This window comes from Ursus arctos, unplaced genomic scaffold (assembly GCF_023065955.2).
Source record: "Ursus arctos isolate Adak ecotype North America unplaced genomic scaffold, UrsArc2.0 scaffold_27, whole genome shotgun sequence".
Classification (NCBI taxonomy): domain Eukaryota; kingdom Metazoa; phylum Chordata; class Mammalia; order Carnivora; family Ursidae; genus Ursus; species Ursus arctos.
Window position 1 is genome coordinate 1,449,338 of NW_026622952.1, and position 21,352 is coordinate 1,470,689.

The window sequence follows — 21,352 nt, forward strand, 5'->3', positions numbered from 1 at the left end:
ACCCAAGTCAGAGAAATCCAGAAGCAGCTCAAGAAAAATGTGAGGGTAAGCAGGATTTGAGAACTCCAACAGTGTCGGTGGAAATATTGGTACTAAAGCCAGGAAATTCTTGGTTGGCTGACAAATGAAGCAGTTCTGTGTCCAAAAGCACTGGACAATTAAGCATAACCAATTACAACGTTTAAATCCCCATTAATAGCTGCTCCGTGAACTAAGGGACTCAATAACACCTCTGTCGCCAGCCTGTTACCAATTATTTCCTTCACAGCTGCACGATTTAAGATAAGGACGTTTGCGTGGGATAGGGTCAGCAGCGGGAAGAGTGACACCTCTACCAGCACAGCACCTACGTCACGCGGTATCAGAGGTGAAACTGCTTTTCAGGAGTCGTTGAAGTGAGGTGGGACCAGAGAGAGGCAGTTCAGTTTGGTTCTGAGGTCAAGGTAACTGATCCCATTACCCTGTTTTATTTCTTAGGTTTTAATGGCAGAACAGTGCAATATTTCCCCCGTGCAAAGAACACATACAGCGCATGCATCTAAGTCATGAAGCATGCTGGTAATTCAGCACCCATCACCACGAGGGTGCGGGATGCAGCCATCGCAAGGGAGTCCTGTCAAGTGGACATATTTTCATCTCTGTTAGTCAGGCTCTTTGAATTTGATCCACTGATGAATGACTACTCCAGATTTTAGGAGCTTCTCCTGAAACTCATGGTCTACCATGATTAGGGTATTCCCAGGAATACACTGAGGACGGCTTTCCTTTACAAGCCAATCGAGTGAAATAAAGCCACGCCCCTCCAAGTCCTCACCTACAAAACACGCCGCCCAGTGTTAACAGTGAGTTAGGAAGGTCACATCCCCAAGGTATGTGTGAACCATCATATTAAAGGCACTTGGCTACATTCGTGCCAAAGATTTGGCACTGCATCCAAAGAGAAGGGGCCATGGGAAAGGCAAAATGTGAGAAAGATTTCCTCCTCCTTACCTCTCCATCCTGTCTCCAATTCTACTCACTCTCTTGTTCACTCCCTATAAGTTTTAAACCAAGAAAGCAGACATTCAGGGGGAAAGGGTATAGCCCTCAGCATTGCATGGAGGGGTGGCAAGTGCTCCCTAATCCTATAAAGGTCTAATGCCCACACATCCCTTTCGTGATGTCCCAAAACAGGACACCCAATATCCATCCCAGTTCTGTCTCTTACACGTATGTGGACTTGGCCATGGTATTCTACTACTCCACGCCTGTTTCATCACCTGTGCACAATCATAGCCATCCCACAGAAAAGGATCACATCAGATAAAGTATGTGAAGCCTCCTGTAAGCTGACTATTATTGTATACATGTTATTATTATTATTATTATTATTATTATTATTATTATTATTATTCAGGATATATTGAGGGCAAGATCAGAAAACCGGGCCAGGGCTGGATTAAAGGGTATGTTGCCCTACATTCTGATTAAATGCTTACAATGAGACGGGTACATCTTTTTAGGAAAGAAGTTAACCCTTCCTTAGATCTTAGAAAGAGAAGTTAAAAGTTATTCAGTGACCTGCTGATGCCTCCTGATATTAGATTTCATTCTCACTGAAAGAACATTTTCTGCATATGTATGATGCCAGGCGCCATGCTGGACACCAGGCATACAGTGATCAACAAGAAAGAAAGGTCCTGCCCTCAGGGGGTTTATATTCTAGTTGAGGGAGGGGAGACAGCAAGCAAGTAAACAAACTAACAGACACGCTCGATGACTGCAGTGCTAAGAAGGAAATAAACAGGGCACAATGCTTCCGTCTAGCTGGTGACAGGTGGGGGGACCGTTTTGGAGAGGCTGGTCAAGGAAGGCCTGCCTGAAGAGGTACAATTTAAACTAAGAGAATAAAGTGGTTCCAGTAGAGGGAAAGGCACGTGCTCCTGGGGCTAGGAAGCACTTCGTAAGTGCAAGAGCCTAGAAGATGGCCAGCATGGCTGAATGCTTTAACGCGCTCCTTCTCAGCTTGGCAAGCAGTGGAGTCGCCAGGAGAGCCTGAGGAGCCGCGGATGCCTGAGTCTGCTCCCAGACTCGAGTATGACTGTCCCCGGGCAGCCTGGGCATGCGGAGGTCACCAGGCTCCCCAGATGTTTCTGAAGCACAGCCCAGGTTGAGACCCACACAGGGTAAGACAGCAAATACGGCTCAGGATAGAGTCCTGGGGCACCTGGGGATTGAGGCCTCCCTCTTGTAAACATCACTTCGGAACCATTGTTTCAGTTAGCGAGGACACCAGACACGAGTGAAGGCCAGGTTGGAGGGCATGTCCATGGTAGGTGTAAACGACTAATTGCTTTTTATTTTCACTTCACAGCCTGGAAGGAGGCAAGACAATGTGGTGTGAAATATTACTCCCTGGAGGCTTGACTGTTCCTCCTGGAGGAATACTTCTAGGAAAACACTGCAGCCAAATCAGCTTAATCCACAGCCCCTCAAATTGTCTGCGACTTCTGAATTAAAGTGTCAAAAAATACCAAAAATGAAGGCATAAATTAATTATCTCTGCCATCCCATAAAATGCATAATTAAAAATTAACACAGCATGACTATGTATGGGGAGCGAACAGGGTCTGTGGTCCATATGTCGAGAAACAATGACCAGCCGAGAGTCAGCTGGGCAAGCTTGCTGCTGTCATCTGGTTTATTTTATGACACATATCATAAGGCGGTAAAATCATCTGTAAAAGGATGGTTCCCGTAAAGAAGCAGATCATCGTTACGATTGTATGCTTGGTGACAGGAAGCACACCAAAGTCACCGTAGTGGTTTCCTCCAGGGAGGGAAGAAGGAGAACAAAGAACACCTTTATCAGAAATATTTTATTGCTTTCATTTCAAAAACATCTGAGGCAAACACAGCACAATGTTATAAATATTCATTAATTCCAGGGAGTGGTCCGTGAGTGCTTGTGGTATTACTATCTGTACTTTTCTGTATGAAAAAGAAAAGAGAGCATGTTTAAACAGTAAAACTTCTTCATTTAACACTTCTTGTATAATGTGTTAAATTGGGCTGAAACCCTGTAATTATCCCTTACTTACTGTTTGCCAGTTTCGGAGACAATGCTCCTGAAATCATCACCAGCATTTGTGCTTCCGTTATATTAACCCTTGAGAGCTGTGAAATACTTGGTAGACTCTCTACTTCACATTTCCCCCTCTATTCAACTGAATCACCCCTTAAGCTCCTCTCTCGACATTTTCCCCAAAAGTCCTGCAGAAAGAAGGATTAATTAGATAGCCCCCCTATTCTCCAAGGAGGATTGACTGCGGTTCACCACTCCACCAGAACCCTGCTGCTATCTTACAGGCTTTTGGCCAATCTTTATACATTTTTTTTTCTTAATTTATACTTTCAATATAAATATATTTCAGAGGGCAATTTAACTTTAGGTTCTTAGGCATCTTTAAAGGATAATTCATAGTCCGTGTACCAAGACAGGTCCAATAAAAAGTAAGTAATCATCAAAAGTGATAGTTGAGCAGTGCTGGGGTGGGGGGTGGAGAAAAGACAGAACCTGAAAGTTTTAAAACTGCTATTTTCATCCTGAAATGTTTATCAATCAATTTCACAGCAGCAGTAAACACTTCCCTCCTCGCAGGAAGGTGGGGTGGGGAGGAAGCAGAAAAAGACACAAAGGAAGAGATTCTAACAAGTTCAACAATAAATTTTAAGAGGACTCAGTTTGGTGATGACACACGGTAGATCAAATCTTGTGCGTGAATGGCAGGCAGGCAGTAACGTATTCCAACAGTGTGGAGTCTATTTAAAGGGACGGCACAAACGAAACTGACATGGAGGCTTCTATAGTACAAAGTCCTAGCCAACGTTCTTACACTTAAAAATTAGTGTTTTTCAGAAGCCGAAGTGCCCAATGTATCTCAGGCAATTAAGAAGGAAGAACACAGGGGCGCCCAGGTGGCTCAGTGGGTTAAGTGTCTGCTGTTGGCTCAGGTCGTGATCCCGGGGTCCTGAGACAGAGTCCCACGTTGGGCTCCCTGCTCAGCGAGGAGTCTGCTTTTCCCTCTCCTTCTCCCTCTGTCCCTCCCCTCTGCTGTTCTCTCTCTCAAATAAATAAATAAGAAATCTTAAAAAAAAAAAAAAAGAACAACAACAACATTGAGCCTCCCCTCATGTACTTCTGTTCCCTGCTGACATGTGCTTTGCTCCCAGGAGGCCACTTCCCACCTCTTCGCTGTGATGTTCCACACTCTGCAGAACTATGAAAGGACAGGGAGCCTGGGTGGCTCAGTTGATTGAGCGTCTGCCTTGGGCTCAGGTCATAATCCCAGGGTCCTGGGATAGGACCCACATTGTGCTCCCTGCTCAGCGGGGAGTCTGCTTCTCCTTCTCCCTCGCTACTCTCTCTCTCTGTCAAGTAAATAAATAAAATCTTTAAAAACACACACACACACAAAAGGATAAACTGACAGCATGTGGCATCTTTGATGTGCCTGGCACCAGTGGGCCAGCCACTTTCAAATCTTACTTCGTTGACTCTTCCCAAGAACCCCAAATATGGTATCAACTCCATTTTACCAGTGAGGAAGCTATGTGCCCAAGATGACAGAAGTAATAACGTGGTGAAGCCAGGTTAGAATTCAGAGCTATTCAACTTCAAAACTCACACTCCTTCCTCGATACCAGCCAACTTCACAGGAACAGAAAGAGGACGGATGTGCCGTGAAGATTTTAGCTGTCTGCACCACGGCACCAAGGAAAGGCTGTCATGGCCCTTTGTCGATTCATGTTGCCTCCCTCTATCACTGAACACGCTGCTCCTGCAAATTCATTCAGCTTGTTCTCCAAGAGCCCAAATGGCCCTGGAGTGCTTCTAGAGAACGGTCAAACCGAGCACATCCTAGAGACATGCCCACAAAGCTCGTCCTTATCTCCACCAAGTCTCTACACTCCAACCACCACCATCAAAAAACAGAAGCACCCTCCAATGCATTTTTTTTAAAACTGCCCTCCTGGCCAAAATAGTACCAAGAAAGAAAAAAATTGCACAGATGGACAATTTCCATTACCTCACTAAAGATGGGTGACCATCTCACTAAACACACAGATAGCAGCACAGGTGGGATATTCAAAACAGTGCGGAGGGCAGAGTTTGACAGGGAGCCTCCCAGCTGTGGCCGTGAACAATGAACTCGTAACTGACTGCTGTCCGAGCTATGAGGTAGACCCGGTGCAGAACATTCAAACACGTCAACATAAGGAAGCACGCTCATGATCTTCCCCTGCGACAAAAAAATATGTTCAAGAAACAGCCTAGAAGGTTCTCTCTTCCTCCCATCTCCCAACGCCCTATCCCATCACTCTCAGGGAAGCTCACCTGGTTAGTCCCCATCTACTCTAATAGCTCCTTGATCCTTAATTCCCAGATTCTCCTTCATCGCTGAATTCCCAAATGGTACTGGTTTGTGAGATCCTAAGCCATTCCACAAGGAAGTGTCTCTGGACTCAATCCAAGGTACACAGAGCCATTGGACGATTTCTGCTCTCAGGAAGGGGAGCCATGCAGAACAGCGAGGGATAATGAGCCACATGATGAGTGCATAAGAGACGTGTGCAGCACAAAAGAGAGAGGGGCAGGGAGAGAAGTTCACGAAAGGCCTCAGGAAAGAGATAGCAGCATTTCAATGGGCTTTAGGTGCTCAGCTGGATTTCCCTCGAAGACAATTTTGTAAAGAGGGATGAAGATTTAGTAGATATATGAGTTGAACTGGGCCCCCCAAAACAGATACATGGAAGCCCTAACCCCCAGTACCTCAGAATGTGACCTTATTTGGAAACAGGGTTGTCGCAGATGTAATGGGATAAGATGAGGTCATCCTGGAGCAGGGCAGGCCCTTAGTTCAATAGAACTGGTGTCCTTCAAAGAAGACAACCCTGTGAAGATAGGGACACACGGGAGAACGCCAAGTGACAATCGTCTGAGATTGAAGAGACGCAGCCACAAGTCAAGGAGCACCGAGGGGTGCTGCCAAGCACCAGACTCTATGAAGAGGAAAGGGAAGACTCTCCCTCCAGGTTCCAGAAGGAGCGTGGCCCTGCCCACACCTTGATTTTGACTTTCAGCCTCCAGAACGGAGATAAAACATTTCTGTTTTTTAAGCCACCCAGTGTGTTGTACTCTGTTACAGCAGCCCTAAGAAACTAAGGCAGTAGGCGACTGGAAGAAAGAGAAAGAACAAGATGTGGTGAAAGGCAACCACAGAAGATATTTTTAAAAAAATGACTTTCTCTAACTTGCAGAGACCTATGCCCTACTTTACTCTGCTTAGAATGACTTCACCTCAACATCCTCCCCTGTGCATCCACAGTGCTCTCGGGCTTCACCACCCTTCTTTTAGCTTGTCTTTAAGTAAAGGCACTATTTCTCCTTTCAAAGGCTAGATCTGCCACCTTGCTTTAATTACTTTAATCCAAGGACTTCCCATTCATCATTTCCATATTTTACTCCAATTATTTCACACTTTGATCATCTGTGGGGTAAACCACAGATACTTCCTGCAATTTCACTTCTCCCCTTCCCGCTCCCCACCTGCTGACCTTCCCACTGAAAAGAAGCCTAGGGCAGGGGTACCTGGGTGGCTCAGTCAGTTGACTCTTAACTGCAGCTCAGGTCAGGATCAAGGGTCCCGAGATCAAGCCCTGCATTGGGCACCACTCAGTGGGAGCCTGCTTCTCTCTCCCTCTCCCTCTCCCTCTGCCCCTCCCCTGACTTGAGCCTGTGTGCTCTCTCTCTCTCTCTCTCAAATAAATAAATAAATCTTTAAAAAGATAAAAACAAAAGAAGCCTAGGGTAGATTCCCCTACTTCTCATCACCCATTCACAACTCAACTCTTTATTAAGATGGCCTCTCTGGACAGGAAACTCTTATGGAAGGATCCTAATTAGTCTGCCTGATCACTGACTCCTACGGACACTATCATCTTCACTCTCCACAAATTCTTTGCATTGCTTCACACTAGCACCCACTTTCTCCCTGCATGAAATGTTCTCTTCTTCTGGCTCCTGGAAGAACACCCTCCCCTAGTTCTCCACTCACCTCCCTGACTACTCCTTTTCTGTTTCCTTCCTGGGTGAAGATCCTCTCAGTGCTCCCTTCCTACCTAGGAAAGTACCACAGGACTTTGTGCTGACCTCTGTTACAGCAGTTCTTAGTATTTGCCCTAGGGTTACCATTCCTAATTCCTCCCTCCTATTACTTGTGCTATTGCTGTCATACATATGAAATAGTAGGTTATGGGTGCCAGGGTGGCTCAGCCGGTTAACGGTCCGACTCTTGATTTCAGCTCAGGTCATGATCTCAGGATTCTGGGATTGAACCCCGTGTTGGGCTCTGTGTTCAGTGGGAAGTCTGCTTGATATTCTCTATGTCCCCCTCCCTCGGTCCCTCCCCCTCCCCTATGCATTCACGTGTTCTCTCTCAAATAAATAAATAAATCTTTAAAAAATTTAAAACTAGGTCAGAAATATACAACACAGGGCAACTATTTTGCCTTGGACAATGTTCTTTAAGAGTTAAAAATAAGAAGAATTAAGTTTTATTTTACCTTTATTTATTTCATATAAAGTGTTCATTTCTCTATATAGATCCAAAATTCTATCTGGTATCATAATCCTACTGCCTAAGGACCTTTCTTTAACATTTCCTGTAGAGTCAGTACACTGGCAATGAATTTCCAGTTTCTGTTTGAGGAAATCTTTCATTCTCTTTCATTTTTGAAATAGATTTTCACTAGGCATAGAATTCTGGGTTGACAGCTCTTTGCTTTTAGCACTTTAAAAATGTCACTTCATTATATTCTAACTTGCATAGTTTCTGAAGAGAGGTCTGCTATAATTTTTATTTTTGTGCCTCTGTAATGTGTCTTTTTTTCCTCTGTCTGCCTTTAAGATCCTCTCCTTTTTTGTTTATAACTGTACGAATATTATTTGCCTCAGTGTGTTTTGTTTTGGAGTGTTTATCCTGCCGGATATAATCTGAGCTTCTGGGGTCTGTGATTTGGTGTCGCCAACTTTGCGAACTTCTCAACCATTACTTTTTCAAATATTTTTTTGCCTTCCCCATTCTCGCTCTCACATCTCCTTCTGGTTCCAATAAAGTATTTGTTAGACTATCTGATACCATCCCACAGCTCTCAGATGTTTTATTCTTTCTTTGTTTTCTTCTCTTGTTGGTTTTACTTTTTCTTTCCCTCTCTTTATGTTTCAGTTTGTTAATATCTATTGGCCCATCTGATCTTGCCATTTCCACCTCTTCTATTAGAGCATTTAGCCTATTTAATCATAGTTATTTTAAACTCCCTGCCAGGGGTGCCTGGGTGGCTCAGTTGGTTGGGTGTCCAGCTCTTGGTTTGGGCTCAGGTCATGATCTCATGGGTCAGGAGATCAAGCCCCAAAACAGACTTAGCATTGGGGCAGAGTCTGATTGAAGATCCTTCTCTCTGTGCGTCCCCACACTCGCACATGCCCTCCCACTCTCTCTCTCAAATAAATAAATATTTAAATAAATAAATAAACCCCCTGCCAGGTAGTTTCAACATCTATGACATATCCAGTCTAGTTTGAATGATTCCTTTGCCTCCTGGTTTTTGTGTTTGTAGGATTTTTTTTTCTTACCTCTTCCTATGCCTCATAATTTTTTATTGAAAGTTAGACATCTTAGATAAGAAAGTAGAGACTGAGGTAAACATTTTTTTAATGCCTGGAAATGGATATGCCTTTCCTTCTGCCAGGCCTTTAGTGTAAGGGTCTGAACTAATCTAATCAGGAGCTGGGCTAGTCTGTTGTTGCTATGGCAATCCTCAGTGACCCACAGACTAGTGACACCCTGAGTTCAGGGTAAGGGTGAAGGCCAGAATCTATTTGTCTTCCAATGACTGCTGCACCCTCGGTCTTAAGTCTTTTCATTTCACCATGCCTCAGAGAAAGTCTGCCTCTTGCAAATGAGTTGCTACTCTGTGATTGCTAGCCTGGCGGTGGGGTGGGGGTAGAGGGTGTCCTCCGTTGTTCTGATTAACCCTCAGTGTTAGGCAGGTACTCTATCCCTGGATCTTGGGAAGGATGGCCATCCTGCCCATCCTTCAGTAATCCTACCCTCTCCCGAATTCATAATCCTGAATCCAGTTTGTAATCTTGCCCCTGCCCCCAGGGCTGAGATTTTTTTTCCCCCTGTTTTCTTCCCCAGCTACAGAAAGATTTTACCAGCGCCCAAAAGATGATGGTGTTTGTTGCCTCCCTCCCAAAGCACAGCTTCTGCTCTGTAGGGAGATACAAAAGAAGTTCAGGCAGTTTCTCGCCCTTCCTACAGCAGCCACTTCTTCCCCCGGTTCTGCCCCACAGAGAACACTTTCTCCACCCTTCCCGTGAGTGATGGTATGGGTCATGGGGAAAACCCTGCAGGCAGGTACAGATACCACCTCATATTTGCAACCCCAAAGGCTTCACTCACTCTCACCAGGGCCCAGGGAGCCAGCCTTCGTCATTCTCCAGGTGCCCTGGCCTCACCAGTCTCCGGCCGCTGCTCGTGCAGTACCTTCGTGCTTCTGTCTCACCCCTCCCTGCGGACACCTGCCTCTCATTATGTTCTGGATCTTGCACCTTCAGGACTCTCCTCGGTTCAAGAGTTAACCATTGTTAACTTGCTCTTTGTCCAGGTTTTTTCACTGTAAAGTTGAGAATCAAGTGCTTTCCAGATCTTTCCATCCTTCTACATCTTCAACCGGAAAAACGAAATACCTTTTTGCATTTTCCACCTCTTCCCTCCACCGAGAATGACCTTCCCACCCCTCAGTATATGTATCTGCACTATGCGGATGTTGGGATTTTTGTATAATTATCCTCTTAAGAAATAACTGCTTTTGGCAGAGAAGAGGAATGGCAGGAGCTTTTACTGCTTTTGCATTTTCTAATTTAAGCTTCATAACTTAAAAGGTCTATATGTTATGAACCAAATCTGTGACATGAGGGAATGGAAGCTCAGTAACTTGCGGAGGGTCGCATAACTGATGAGTGGCAGAGTCGAGATTCAGAAGTCCAGCCCTCCAAAGCCCGTTCCCACCAGCCAGCACTGCCCCGCCGGCTACACGGGGCCTGGCAGCCTGTGTGGTGACCGCACGGTGCTTCTGTTCACAGCAGACACGGAGGCCTCATAGAACCACCCAGCACTGGCCACTTGACACAAACTCCTGTGACCATAAAGAGGGAGTTTCATAAGCCTTGGGTGGGGGTTGGGAGCCACCTGCTGAAATGCCCACACTTTTTCAGAAAGGACCATTACAGAAACACAGCCTGTCGTCCAAACCCTCAGGGTCCATTTTCGCTGCTGGGCTTCTGCGCCTGTGCCTCGCACGCAGCAGGGAGGGAGAGGACACCTGCTGAGTGGCCACTGAAGGCCAGCACACCACTCAACCACAGAGGAAGTCTGTGTAGGACTGAGCTTCCCTTTGCCCCTCCCGACGTGGCCCGACCAGGCTCGCTAAGTAGCTAACGAGCAACTTCGATTTCCTTGGAGGAAGCCACGCCATTGTATCTCATTCAGGACAGGTTCAAGGGAAAGTTACCTGCTGTGACAGAAGCCAGGTACCACCAATTTACTATGTCACTGCTGCCATGGCCTATGCAACAATGGATTGTTACTTTTCTTCTTACGACTGCAGAAAACCTCTTCTAGGAGGTCATAGAGACATAGAACAATATAAAAGGAGATTACTGACAATGTGGCAGCACAATGACCTTTCCAGCCTCAAGGCTGTGAGTTCACTGCCTAGTCCCCAGACTCTGTGTATACAGTGTATGGGTTCTGACGAATGCAATAAGTCATGTCATTGCCACCGATGACATGACCACCGTAAAAAACAGTTCTACTACTCCAGAAAGTCTCTCGTGCCTCCTCTTTGTGCCATTTTGGGATTAGGGTAACATCAAACAGCTAGTATGCCCTGCTTCCCAGGACAATTCCCTGCGTTTCTGATCGGGACCAAGTTAGCAAAAACCCCAGCTTGGTCATCCAGCAGCCACGAGCGCATACCATATTCCTATAGGCTATTGTCTTCAAGGCAAGAGACCATTTCTGGTTTCTTACACTTTAACTCCAAAAGTGTTCCCTGATCTAGCCTTGAGCCCCGCTACGTGGCAGGCACCAAATCCCTGTGGCCAAGAAGCCTACCACAGGCCCTGGCCTGTCCACGCGGCCACAGGCTGGAGTATGATGGGCAGGGAACCCCGCAAGCTCTCTCCCCGGAGGTCCAGAGGGCAGGGCCAACAGTCCCCATTTTTGATGCCTGAAAGGTTCAAAACATAAAAGGCTTTCATTTCTTATCCATTTTCCTGTTTACAAAGTGAAAGCCAAAGACTGAAGCTGAAACACATTTGTACCATTCCTATGCTTCGGAAATGCATGGTCACTGGAAATGCACCTGTGTTTTTTAAAATGATCTAATTGAACACATTCTCTTTTCTTTTTTCTTGCCATCAGTGTACTGTTTTTATTTTATATGAACTGATAATTATCGGTATGCCACGTTTTCCCATCATGAGCACTTAGTAATTTTCAAAAACACTGCTTTGATCATGTCACTTCCCAGCCCCCAAACACTTGACAGTTTGCCATTGTTTACCTGATAAAGTCCAAACCATGTAGCCATCCCTAAATTTGCCCACATTGCCTCCCATGATGCCTCCACACAAAGCCCTGCTCTGATTTAACAGGACTTATTTTTTCTAAACTACCCCACCTCTTCGGCAAGTGTTACCACCCCCTCGAAACCCTCTCAGGTCAAGAATAGGAATGAACTTCCTCCCTCATTGGGATTTCTAGAACCCAAATGCTTCATCAGCCTAAGGCACCTTGAGCTATTACGGCTGTTGACAGGTCTCCTCTCCCCCTGCAAGATCTCCCAGGATCAGAAAGAGTTGAGCTTCTCCTGAGTAACTGTCTTTGCCTTATGGACACTGTGAACTGGGGAAGGAATTCTTGCCCTCTTACCTGCTGACTGCTAAAAAGCTGAGAGCTAAATTTGTCTCCTACTTCTAGCAAAATATACAGGACCTTATGGCGTATATTTTGTGTAGTAACTTAATTTCAGCCTGGCTCAAATCATAGGTCTCTACCCTTATTTTTTTCTTTGACTTCTTTGTCTTTCTGACTTGTATTTATTTTATCTTGCTACGTGCATGTATGTTTCTGGAGGAAGGATGAGAATGTGTGAGAGAGAGTGAAATTCATTCCTGACCGTGTCTGGCACAGACATCCTGCACTCTCCACGATACAAAGTTGTCAAGAGGCAGTCAACATGCTGGTATTGGTCATTATATGAAGGTACATCTGAAAGGAGCACAAGTTCTTTGGGCTGCTGCTGCTGTGATGATTCATAAGGTACTTTAACCCGTTGCAGTAAACAACACCAAAGCCCTGATCTGGCCAGAAGTCAAATTTCCCACTCCTTTATGGTATTTTCAGAAAAACTGCAAGAATATCCATACTTGCTAAAAACAGAACTACCCCACAACCCAGCAATTAGACTACTAGGTATTTATCCAAAGGACACAAACATAGTGATCTGAAGAGGCACCTGCACCCTAATGTCAGTAGCAGCGATGTCCACAATAGCCAAACCATGGAAAGAGCCGAGATGTCCATCAACAGATGAATGGATAAAGATGTGGTATATCTAAACAATGGAATACTACTCAGCCTTCAAAAAGAATGAAATCTTGCTATTTGCAATAACATGCATGGAACTAGTGGGTATTATGCGAAGCAAAATAAGTCAATCGGAGAAAGACAAATACCATATGATTTCACTCATATGTAAAATTTAAGAAATAAAACAGATGCACTTAGGGGAAGGGAAGGAAAAATAAAATCAGATGTGATGTGATGAGCACTGGGTATTATATAAGATTGATAAATCATTAACCTAATAAAAATAGGTCAAAATAGAAATTAATAATACATTATGTCAATTAATTGCATTTAAATTTAAAAAATATATAAAAATAAGTAAATAAACAAACAAACAAAAACAGAGAGGGAGGCAAACCATAAGAGACTCCTAACTATAGGGAACAAACTGAGGGCTGCTGTAGGGGAGGTGGGTGGGGGGGAAGGGGTAACCAGGTGATGGGCATTAAGGAGGACACTTGATATAATAAGCACTAGGTGTTATATGCAACTGATGAATCACTAAATTCTACCTCTGAAACCAATAATACACTATATGTTAACTAAATTGAATTTAAATAAAAAATTTTAAAATAAAAAGAATATCCAAACTTGCCAAAGCCATCTACAGATTCAATGCAACCCCTATTAAAATTCCAGTAGCATTTTTCACTGAAATAGGAAAAATATTCCTAAAATCCATCCAGAACCAGAAAAGACCCCAAATAGCTAAAGCAATCTTAAGCAAGAAAAAGAAAGGCATCATACTTCCTGATTTCAAACTATGTTACAAAGTTATAGTAATAATAATAATAAAAGTATGGTATTGGCATAAAAACAAAGACGTAGATCAATGGAACAGAATGGAGAGCCCAGAAATAAACCCATCCATAACAGTCAATGAATTTTTGACAAAGGTGCCAAGAATACACAATGCAGGAGAGTCCCTTTAATAAATAGTGCTAGGGAACCTGGATATCCATATACAAAAGAATGAAATTAGACCTTTATTTTCACTATACACAAAAATTAACTCAAAATGTATTAAAGACTAAAATTTAATACCTAAACTGTAAAACTTCTAGAAATAAAACAATCCTATTCACAACAGTATCAAAAACAATAAAATACTTAGGAATAAATTTAACCAAGGAAGGGAACGATCTATACACTGAATACTACAAGACTTTGATGAAAGAAACTGAAGAAGGCACAAATGGAAAGATATCTCGTGTTCATAGATATGAAGAATTAATTCCATCTGTAGATTCAATGCAATCTTTATCCAAATTCCAAGAGCACTTTTCACAGAAATAGGAAAAGTATCCTAAAATTTATATGGAGCCAAAAAAGACCCAATCCTGAAAAAGAAGAACTAAGCCAGAAGCATCACACTTCCTGATTTCAAACTATATTATGAAGCTATAGTGATCAAAACGGTATGGTACTGGCATAAAATGGACCAACGGAACAGCACAGAGAACCCAGAAATAAAATCACATATACAGTCAATTAATGTTTATCAAAGGAACCATGAATATCCCCCATGGGGAAAGAATAGTCCCTTTAATAAATGGTCCTGGGAAAACTAGATAACTGCATGAATGAGATTAGACTCCTATCTTACACCACTCACAAAAATTAACTTGAAATGGATTAAAGACTTAAATTTAAGACCTGAAACCATAAAACTCCTAGAAGAAAAAGCTTTTTTAAAAAAATATTTTATTGATTTATTTATTAATAATATTTTTTATTATATTATGTTAGTCACCATACAGTACATCCCCAGTTTTTGATGTAAAGTTCGATGATTCATTAGTTGCGTATAACACCCAGTGCACCATGCAATACGTGCCCTCCTTACTACCCATCACCGGTCTATCCCATTCCCCCACCCTCCTCCCCTCTGAAGCCCTCAGTTTGTTTCTCAGAGTCCATAGTCTCTCATGGTTCATTCCCCCTTCTGTTTACCCCCCCTTCCTTCTTCCCTTTCTTCTCCTACTGATCTTCCTACTTCTTATGTTCCATAAATGAGTGAAACCATATGATAATTGTCTTTCTCTGCTTGACTTATTTCGCTTAGCATAATCTCCTCCAGTGCCGTCCATGTTGCAGCAAATGTTGAGAAATCGTTCTTTCTGATAGCTGAGTAATATTCCATTGTATATATGGACCACATCTTCTTAATCCAGTCATCTGTTGAAGGGCATCTCGGCTCCTTCCACAATTCAGCTATTGTGGACAATGCTGCTATGAACATTGGGGTGCATATGGCCCTTGTCTTCACTACATCTGTATCTTTGGCGTAAATACCCAGTAGTGCAATTGCTGGATCATAGGGTAGTTCAATTTTTAACGTTTTAAGGGACCTCCACACTGTTTTCCAAAGTGGCTGTACAAACTTGCATTCACACCAACAACGTAGGCAGGATCCCCTTTCTCCACATCCTCTCCAACATTTGTTGTTTCCTGCCTTGTCAATTTTTGCCATTCTAACTGGAGTAAGGTGGTATCTCAATGTGGTTTCGATTTGAATTTCCCTGATGGCTAATGATTCTGAACATTTTTTCATGTGTCTGTTAGCCATTTGTATGTCTTCACTGGAAAAGTGTCTGTTGATATCTTTTGCCCATATTTTGATTTGTTTATTTGTTTCTTGTGTATTGAGTTTGAGAAGTTCTTTGTAGATCTTGGATACCAGTCTTTTATCTGTAGTGTCATTTGCAAATATCTTCTTTATTTATCAGAGAGAGAGAGCACAAAGCAGGGGGTGCGGCAGGCAGAGGGAGAAGCAGGCTCCCCGCTGAGCAAGGAGTCCAATGTGTGACTCAATCCCAGGACTCTGGGATCATGACCAGAGCCGAAGGCAGAACACTTAACCTACCGAGCCACCCAGGCGCCCCAGAAGAAAAAGCTTCTTGTCATTAGTCTTGGCAGCAATTCCCTAACACGACACCAAGAAAGAGCAAAGGCAACAGAAGCAAAAATAAAAAGTGGAATTATATCAAACTAAAAAGTTTCTGCACAGCAAAGAAAACAATCAACAAAATGAAAAGGCAATTTGCAGAATGGGAGAAAATATTTGCAAACCATATATTTGATAAAGAATTAATACCCAAAATACGTAAGGAATTCTTATAACATAATAGCAAAAATATAAATAACCTGATTTAAAAATGAGATTTATTCAGGTTTATTCATAATACACATTTTTCCAAAGAACATACAAATGGTCAACAGGTACATGAAAAGATGCTCAACATCACTCATCATCAGGGAAATGCAAATCAAAACCAATAAGATATCACCTTCTATCTGTAAAGATGTCCATTATGAAAAAATAAGAGAGAACAAATTTTGGCAAGGATGTAAAGAAAAGAGAACCTTTGTATGCTGTTGGTAGGAATGTACTGGCATAGCCATTATGAAAAACACAATGGAGTTTCCTCAGAAAATTAAAACACCATATGATCCAGCAATCTCACTTCTAGGTATATATCCAGAGAAAATGAGACCACTATCTCAAAAAGATATCTGCATTGCAGATTTATTCACAATAGCCAAGATATGGGAACAACCGAAGTGTCCACTGATGGATGAGTGGACAAAGAAAATGTGGCATGTATTTTATATGTTTATATATATACATAATATGTAAAAATATATTTATACATTTATACACATAAATATATTTAAATATGTAAAATACAAAGACACTAAAATATTATCCAGCCTTAAAAGAGCAGAAATCCTACCATTTGCAGCAGCATGGATGAACCTGGAGGCCATTATACTAAATGAAATAAGCCAAACAGAGAAAGACAAATACTAACTGGTATCGCTTATATGTAGAATCTTTAAAAAACAAAACAAAACACAACCCTACTAGAACTCATATCACAGAAACAAAGTAGAATAGTGGTTTTCAAGAGCTCGGAGGGGAAGAAACGGGGAAGGGTCACTCACGCCGAACACACTTCCAGTAACCAGAGGAATAAATTCTGAGGATACAGCAGGATGACTATAGTTAATAATACTGTAGTCTATACCCGAAATCTGCCAAAGGAATAGATCTTCAGCATTTTCACACACACAAAAAGGTAATTATGTGAGGTGACAGATGTGAATTAACCTGATTGTAGTAATCTCGTCATAATGCATAGGTATACCAAATCATCATGTCGGCACGTTAAATGTGTTACAATTTTATCAACTGTACCTCAGTAAACCTGGGGTCAATAAGAGAAAACTACAAGACAATGAATGCCAAAGTTAGACACTCAAAATATCCACTGATGATGGTAAGAGCAGGCTTCAGCAAAAATCTCTGTGTCGTGGCCAAGTCTAGACCTTGTTCTTCCCTCTGGCTACGGAGCTTCTTGTCCCCAGTTAAAGCCGCTCATTCCACAGTGTTTATCTGAGTCATTTCTCTATGGGAGTGTGCCTGGCAATGCTAGCTGCCTACATTCTCCTCTTTCCTTTACCAACAGAACCCCAACTTACCTCCAGGCAGCAATGTAGCCTCCTTAAAAAACAAACAACTTCATTTCGCACACACGCAGCTAAGGATGGCCTATTTCCGGCCAGTGAGATGTGAGCAGAAGCCTACTGGTTGAGGCCTTCCAGGAATGCTCTCCAGCACACTCAGCTGGCCTCCACCTTCTGACCTCACCATTCCCCTTCCTACTACCTGGAAGGCAGATGTAATGACAGGGATACAGGGGCCATTTTGTAAGCCTGAGAATGACAGAATAGGAGAGCAGAAAGCCAGAGAACCTGGGACACGGAGGGACAACCACACCAGTCCTGGACCACCTTCTCTGCACTTCTTGCTGCACGAGAAAAATGAACCCCCACATTTCAAGCCAGAGTTCTAGGTCCTTTGTTACACGGAGCCAAACTCAATCCCTCAGTGATACAGGGAAGTGGCATGCTTGATAAAAAGAGGGATAAGTAAGACCTGATCCCAGCCCTCGGATGGTTATAATCTATCAGTGAGAGATAAGGAGCTCAGAGGAACCATCATAACACCAGACGGAATGTGACAACACATGAGCCATAGCTGGGGTGCTAAAGAGAGTTCAGAGTGGGGAGAAATGGCTTCTAGCTAAAAGCCTTGAAATTGGGCCACTCCACACTAAAATATCACTCACCTGCAGAGACACCGTTCAGTCCAAGAGAATAAATCTCTACTGATGGGCCTGTACGCATCTGGGCTTCTTAGCAGTATTTTCAGGTGGTGGCTCCCCTCCACAGACAGGGCTGATGACTGTGGCTGTGCCCGGCGTGGGCATGGGAATGTGTCGCTCTGATCCTCCGTCTCCACTCCCTCGCCTTCTCCCGTCCATCCACCCACTTCTTCTGAGAGCCCTCAAGGCGAGCCTAAAGGGGAAAAACTTCCCTCCATCCCTCTCTGGCTGACTCTGGCGCTGCTGGCTCATGTCCAAGAACGCCCTAGCAGAGCGGCTCCTTAGGGAAGAATTTGGGTTGCATGTTTTAAACCTTCACAACAAAAGTCTGGATGAGCAACCGGAGCCTAATGCCTGCCCCGTGCAGAGCCTGGGGCTCTCTGAGCTCATCTCCTGTAGGAGCTAGACAGCCAGGACATCCACAAAAACACACCAAGGGGTTGGCAGCACTGTTTTCCAGATACCACACGGCCTGGGCCACAAAATAGGGGTCATGAGAAACAGCAACGAAAATCTGCAGCCAGCCCTCTCCCTCCCTGTTGGAACAGGGCCACCCCGAAATGCTCCCCACTGGGCTCTAGATTCAAGGCTGGCGGCCATGAACAACGTGGGAGATACCTGCCATGTCTCCCTTGCAGTGGCACCAGTGAGTTCTCCATCACTGACAATCTCCATGACCTGCACCCCCCACCAGAGCATGCTGGCCCATCTCTCTCTCTCTCTCTCTCTCTCTCTCTCTCTCTCTCTCTCTCTCTTCCATTTCAAGTCCCTGACTTACTCGTAATTCCAAATGGGGGAGCCACCTTTCGTCCCATGCTATGCTCCATGTGGGCCATAAGCAGCACTGCTCTGTGCTTCCCGCATACCCGCCCCCCCCCCCACGACCCTACACACCATTTAGTGCTCACACACGATTTTTTAAAGCACCACTGCCTGCTGGGACTGGGCCACAAGTTCACCAGGCCAGGCCCACAGAGGGCAATGTGCAAGGCATAAATCCCACCTCACCCTCAAAGCTGACAATGGCCGCTGACTCTCGGGGCCATCTTTCTTGGTCTGCACCCTTTTTCTGGAGGCCCCTGGGTCCTCCTTGTAAACAACACCCTGGAGACCACAAAACTGGTCCTCCAGACGCTCTGAGTTTCCCAGCCAAGACCTCCAGCCCTCTGCTTCTGCCTCCCTCACCCCACACACATAAAAGGATTCTAACCCAAAAACTATGGAAAGCACTGCTTTCACTATGAAATCAGTAACCACAAAAATATTTTACTTTAAACACAGAGCCTGTAACAAGTCAACAGAATTCTGTTTATCACCCAAAAGGTTAAATTTGAAAAGAGCAATGTCTTCTTATATGTCAGAGTCAAAAAATATCATGCGTTACATGGAAAACACATTTATATCTAATGAGCGGGACTACATATGCAAATTATAATATGCTAATTAGCTTTAGCTGTTTCTTTTACATAAAGTCAATATTTTTATGGATCATTAAATGTATCCCTTAGCATATTAATTTCAAAAGGAAAATTAATAGCCATAAAAATAAATTTCCCAGCACAACCAATATAAAGATTTAAAACTAAAAATGTTGCTGTAATAGAGTGTCTTTACATGCTGGCTCCCAACACACAGTAAGCCTTCAAGAAAAAATAAAGTTTGTATCAAATTCTTCTCTGTGTATGATTTAAAGCTGGGTGACTGAGACTGGTTTAAGAGCTTACATTGGAATCCTTACATTTCAAATGGTTTAAAGTAAGTATCTATTTATCTCTTTTTTTATAATCAGATGAGAAAAAGAACATAAAAGCCAAGGAGGCAGCAAAGCAAACCAGGTCTTGAGGCCCTCTGGCTGCTCTCTCCCAGGAACGGGCACGGCACCATGTCTGGCGCAGAGAGGGGCGGTGTTCTTATATTAAAGGAATGAATGAATGAGCTGTTTGCAGGGACTCACGATGCCTTTAGCTAATTAACGTAATACTACAGCTAAATTTTCTTAAACACTTTCTGTGTACCAAGGACCCTAAAATGGAGGTGGTCTCCTCAATTCACAGGTAAGAAAACTGAGGTCCAGCAAGCTCAAGTAATATGTCCAAGGTCAAGTAACTATGAAGTGACAGAGCCAAGATGCAAATGCAGGTGTGGCCACAAAACTCTCAACACCACCTGCACATCACTTCCCTGTCCTAGGGCAGTTACACGGGGGAGTGTGCAGCTGTGTGCGTGTGGCCGCCAGATACAACCCGGCCAGCCTTCCCGCAGGAGGCTGCTCAGCTCTTAGGACTCAGTGCAGTCCAGACACATGGTTGGACGCACCTTGCACACCCAGAAACCCGGTTCAACCAGCCAGGGCAGAGCCTTCAAGTCCACACCGCAGGCCATGATCGGAGCACCAGCTCTTCTGCGATGGGAAACATCATCACAGGGACCAGCATGTTTTCCCAAATAGCAAGATCTGTGACACAGGGAGCCAAGTAACCACCAGAATGCTGCTGGGGAAACCAGGACAAGAGTGCGCACAGTCATTTCAACCCATCTTTCCAGAGCAATGAGACTATATATTTCATTGGCTGTCACTACCTGCCCCAGACCTGTGCTCCGAGGACAAAGTATAGAGAGGCAATTCCAATGTCCATCTCAAGAGTTTCCCTTCTCAAGGTCTCCACCTGAGAGCAAGCCTCTTCTGTTCACAGGGGCTAATTCACTTAGGCTACACGTTAGCTGAAGGCCCGGGAACTCTTCACCTCCTTAAAGAGACACAGGATTCTGGGCTCTGACCTGAAGGCCCAACAGATGGATATCAAAATTTAAGACCAATTCTTATATCCCTTATTTTCATGTTCTTATATTTGGGAGGACTTTGGCATAAGCCTATAGAACTAAAAACAATATCCTACGTGTATGTGTTTAATATTTTCAACATGCTAATAAAAGACAAGTTTGCCAATAATAAAACACCCCTGACCGTTAGCACTCTATACTAGCTACACGGTATAATCATATCAGCGAAAATGTCACAGCATTTCCATGCTACCCAAATACCAGCTAAAATTCTGAAAAAGAATAAACGTTTATCTCAAACCTCGAAGGTAGCTGACTTTGTTGGTTCTCAGGTTAGCAAGAGTAAGAAAAAAAAGGAAATGGAATTTATAAAAACTAATCACTAACAAATAAATGCTGCTGGGATACAAGAGAAAGTGGACACAGGGACAGGAAGTAAGTCAGCCAGGTGACCATCTGCTTCAAGGGTACAGAGGTCATGATTATTAGCTCCTCCCACTCTGTGTGACTTTCTTTTTGGAAAAAGTGCCTCTTTTGAGAAGCTCATAATTAAGCTTAAATCACCATTTAATGATACTCCACGTGAGAAAATTCTATAAACACTTCAGGAAATTCAAGTGGCTATATTATGATCTGTAAATAGTCTTGGCCCCAAATTCA

General features: G+C 43.6%; 1 protein-coding gene across 3 annotated transcripts in view; it reads right to left on the bottom strand.

Moving 5' to 3' along the window:
* Window positions 1-21,352, bottom strand: part of CSGALNACT1 (chondroitin sulfate N-acetylgalactosaminyltransferase 1) — a 326,878-nt gene that overhangs the window by 278,566 nt on the left and 26,960 nt on the right. The window contains exon 1 of one of the 3 annotated variants that reach the window (XM_026485714.4): window positions 17,876-18,614. The exons of the other annotated variants lie outside the window; for them this stretch is intronic. The gene's annotated coding sequence lies outside the window, so the exon portion shown is untranslated. Of the gene's footprint in view, window positions 1-17,875; window positions 18,615-21,352 lie in introns of those variants that run through there. 3 annotated transcript variants of the gene reach the window in all.